The following is a 5,052-nucleotide window of genomic DNA, read 5'->3' as shown; positions in this document are numbered from 1 at the left end:
ATCCCGGACAAAATAATCTATGATTCCATGTCCTTGCCATGTCAGCCGAGTGAAGATTTTCAAGTTAGAAAATCATTATTCAAAAAAAAAAAAAAAACCTATCAATCATACCAACTTGGTTAAATGAACAGTGTACATTACAATCAAATTATTATTATTATTATTATTATTGTTATCATCATCATCATCATCATCGAGAAGAAAGATTTGATAAGTTGTGTAACCTTGCAAGGAATCTTTTAGCATTAAATATTAAATATTCTTTTTTGGAAGGTAAAATATTATTATCCTTGTTTGTGAATTTTCAATCCTCTCGATACACATCATCAAAAATGGAAATGTATTTATGATATTTTCTTGGTTCAATAAGCTAAAGTTATTAAAAGAAATATTTGATTGGTAGTAAAATCTTAAAATTAATATTTTGATATTAAATATCATATCTTTTTCAATCTAAATATAATTAATTTAGAAGCGAAAACCGGGGACCGTGTTTGTCTCAGGGCTAGCATGGAAGATATAAGACAGAAGTTATACAGATCTGCTCCAACTCATCCAGCTCACATGGATCCAGCCCAACTTTTCCTAAATACAAGTACTTTTAACTGGTCTCATGAGATGTAATTAAAAATCATGTCCAACACAATTAATGTGTTCTTTAGAAGGATTTCAAATGTTTGCAAGCAAGATTTTTTTTTTAAATGGACCCAAGGACCATCTATTTCTATGGTTCACATGTCAACGTGGGGCCCATATACAACTCCGGGTGCCTCATGTACGTAGAGCATAAAATTTTATGAATTCTCAAAAAAAATATTTGAAAAAAGAGATGTTTTTATCGTTGGATTTAAATTTTAAATCTAAGAGTTCAAATGACTGTCCATTTTTAAACTCAAGATCTGACTTCAAAAAAGTACTTTTCGCGGGGAGGGGGCAGACTACAAACAAGAGGGTCGAGTTGTCATTTGGACCAACAAGGCAGTCCACATGGTCCAAATGTAGACCTCGGTCTAAGCTCTACATGGTCTATGCAAGTTTTTCCCATACATGTAGAAAGCGGTCCAATTGAATTGAACCCTATTCAAACCTTGATCTGGCCAATTAAGCAAACGTTCGGTTGGTTCATCGATTTGATTTCTGAAACATTGTTCAAGATTGAGGCGATACGTCCATGGATCACACCGATTCCACTGTAAAGAGAATACTTGTTGTTACAGGTCTCACCATTTCATTGAATAAATGAAAATGTATACCCCAAGAAAAAGAACCTAGGATTTTATATAATACCAATAAAATTACAAAAATACCTCTAGGTGCTTAGCGTCGAATTCAACTAGCAAACACTATGAAGTGATGAACAATACTCTTTGTTGCACAATACCATTAGGCTCCTCATAAAGGCGGAGCTAGTAAGGAGCTAGTGGGGGAAATTACCCCCACAGAACTTTGAGACACCCCTATATTTTCAACTAATTACATACCCCATTTGTTCCTACTCTCTCACCTCTCTTCCCATTTGCCCCCACACCCTCACACCTTCCTCCAATTTTTGCCCCCTCCCTTCAATTTTTTGTTGATGACATTGCCTCTTAATCGGGCCTTCTCATATACTAATTGAAAATGACCTAAATATCATTTTCTTTAACTTTTAATCAAAAACCTTTGAATTTCTCCCTATGACCATTCATCTTCAAGTTCTTCAACTATACAACTAACCATAATTTGCCCCCACTACAAGAAAATCCTAACTCCGCCCCTGGCTCCTCAAATCATAACAATTACATGGTTTGTATGTAACTATGAGTGATTAAGAAGGAAATCCTCAATTCCCTTGGTGATCCTAGAGGACACATGCCCTAGAATTCTTAAAATGGTTGGGTTGCTATTGATGCTTGACCCCATTCCCATTGGCTCCACGATGGGTTGGAGTTCATAGGAGATTAATTCCCATGAGCCTCAACCCCCACCCACTCACACACATGTGCCAAAAATGAAAGAAAAGAAAATTTTCCAAGTCAAAAGTAGTGAAAGTTAAAAAAAGAAAGTAGATCAGGTATGACTAACGTAGTTAGGCTCCTATCTTTACTTAGGCATTTGACGTGTCAAGTAAATATCTTATGGAACAATCAGGATTATTCACATGGCACGCTCAAATGCCTTTGTTTGGCTTCTATAATTACTCTTTTCGAGAAGGAAATCGATTTAGGTGTTGTTTGTTAAACTGAAAAAAATAAGTGCTGAATAGCATTAAGCGCTGAAACTTATAAGCGTTGAATTTAAGTGTTGAAAAAGTTGTTTGTTTAGATGCTAAATCATGTTTGTTACGCATTGCTGAAACTGGTAATTTGTCTTTGTTACCCTTACAATCATATTATACATTGTTTGCATGTTTCAAATGCTTATTTATTACCAAACATAATAAAATATATTATTTCTTATAAAATTAAAATATAATTTATTTTTAAATAATAAATAATACTCAAATCTTCAATTTATAAATAATAATTTCTATTTATAAAAGCCTACAAATTTCAAATTAAAAATAATAATGTCATACAAGTCACCAAAATTTGAAATCAATTTTAAAAGAACTTAATTTTGGATGAATAATTTTCGATGGAAATGAAAGATGTGTAATTATAAAAGTACCCTATGAATTAATAAGGGCAACCCACACTATTGCCATTTTTTGTTTTGTTTTATATGGGTTAAAGTTTTTGGAATGAGCAAATTTTTAGTGAGGATGTTTTATATGGTTTAAAGATCATCCTCATAAAAAATTAGTCTATTTTAAAACTTCTAACTCGTCAAAAATAGTTTTTTAAAAAAAAAAGGGGACAATTTACGGTTCTTGAACTTGTTTTGATAGGGTTAGAAGTTTCAAGATGTGCTGATTTTTTGTGAGGACGATCTCCTCATTGTAGAGATCATCATCAATAAAAATCAATTCATTCCAAAACTTTTAACCCATATAAGACAAAATAATTTAACTATGGTGTGGGTTTATTAATTTGTGGGGTGTTTATATAATTATCCATGAGATATAAGAGGTATCCTTTTAAGAATAAGGGCATACTTATCCATACTCAAAAAAACAAAGGGCATACTTGTCTGTGTTGAAAAAAGCAAAGTGCTTATCGTTTCAACACTTTTTTTCAACATTAAAATAGTGCTGAATTTTTTTCACTTATTTTCAGTAATAAGTGTTGAAAATATAGAGTAAACAAACGTGCTATTTTGACAAAAGTGCTGAATTTAATTTTTTTCAATAATAAACGCTGAAAAATAATGCAAACAAACACCGTCTTAGATAAATAATTGTAAAATTAATATTATCATGTGCTATTTGGGGCACAAATCTCTTATTCAAGGTTACAAGTACTACGGGGAAATCCCTTTGGGTCTACACCGAAGTTTTTGTAAACTTCACTTTCTTAATTGTTTCCATGAAACATGACTCCTGAAGAAGTACAAATCCCAAACGTTGTGGGTGTTTAATCCCGACCGATGGATCAATCAGCAAAAACTTTTCTCCATTAATTTGACAAACTCATTGAAATCTATCCGTTCATCTCCATTAACATCAAAGGCTCTGATCATCATTTTGCATGTCTCCACCTCTGCTCCTTCCCTGAAACCCAAACTACAAAGAACTCTTTGTAACTCTTTTGCATCCACAAACCCATCTTTGTTCTCATCAAACAAATCAAAAGCTACTTTCACCTCCTCCACACTTGGCTCCTTGTCCTCAAATAGAACAGAAATCTCATCCAAACCCAACCTCTCCTGAAGCTTTTCACCATATGGGTTTGAAACAAATCTCAACTTTTCCATCACCATCTCCACATCTTCTCTACTTAGCTTCCCATCATCTCCTTTGTTATTAGTAACAAAATTCTGACCCAATAGTTCAGAATTCGAGTTTTTCTTCTCCAACTGACACTTCGATTTATCAAAGATGAAGTCAAGTTGGGAATATTGGTAGAAACATAGAAAAAAACCTGAGTAAAACATATGAATTCTAATGACCCAATTGAGAATCCCAGGAAATAAGAGAGACCCAACAAAGGTAGCTAATAATAAATAAGTTGAGAAGGTGTTTGGTGATGTCTTCTCCATTGTTTAAGGTGATGTAGAACAGTAGAAATATATATGGGTTTATGGAGAGAAATGAATGAGATACTTGTTAGTATAATTGATGATGTGAGGGAGGAAGAGAAGTGGGTTGTTTATATAAAGTGGTAGATTTTCGAAGTTAGGAAAACGTCTCTATGATGAAACATAGTTTAATGTGAGGAAGATGGAAAGAAAATACAAACGTTCATTTGGAAAAACAATGCAACCGAAGGAAGGTTCCCAACACCTGCAATTAGAATTTTTTTTTCTATAACGTGTGAGAGAAAGAGAGAAGGCAAGGCTGTCGTGTTTGATTGAATCTTTTTTTTGGGAATTTCCATGAACTTAAGAGTTTGGTCTTTAATGACAAGGAAAAATACATGAAACGTTTTTGAAGTTTCTTGGAAGTGGAGAGAGTCAATGGGGGAGAGTGAACAAGTCTCTGAAGGATGGGACCCATCTCAAAGACCTGAAACCCTTATCCGTAGGGCTATTAATGGGCCTGTTTTGTCAACGGGCCAAAGGGCTGTCAGTGGATCAGATCCGGATTGAGGTTGATTTGGTACCGATCCAATCAGAATTGGATCGGGTCCTGACTGATCCGATATGCATCGGATCTGACTTTGTCAGATTGGATTGTTATCGGATCTCAATGTTAAGATTCAGATCCAATCGGATTGGGTCCAAATAAGGCCAAAGTTGATTTTATGTATAAAATCTAAGTAAACTTTATATACATTAACAAATATATAATATAATTTATGTACTTTCTAACATATTATCGGATCAGAACATGTTTGACACAGATCAAATCCAATAAAATATTGCATAGAAACCTTATTGGAATCCAAAACATCGATCCAGACATAAAGTTATTAGATTAGAACGGATTGGATTTCAGGCCTGATCCAATCCAGTGACAACCTTAAGTATGGC

The 5,052-nt window shown here is 33.9% G+C and overlaps 1 pseudogene; it reads right to left on the bottom strand.

The window, feature by feature from the left end:
* Positions 1-3,306: 3,306 nt before the first annotated feature.
* LOC147401265 (putative calcium-binding protein CML46 pseudogene) lies at positions 3,307-4,271 on the bottom strand (annotated as a pseudogene).
* Between the last annotated feature and the right edge of the window lie 781 nt (positions 4,272-5,052).

Source organism: Akebia trifoliata, chromosome 5 (genome assembly GCF_017979445.1).
Source record: "Akebia trifoliata isolate Shusen 1 chromosome 5, ASM1797944v1, whole genome shotgun sequence".
NCBI lineage: Eukaryota > Viridiplantae > Streptophyta > Magnoliopsida > Ranunculales > Lardizabalaceae > Akebia > Akebia trifoliata.
This window is presented reverse-complemented; position numbering and strand designations above follow the sequence as displayed.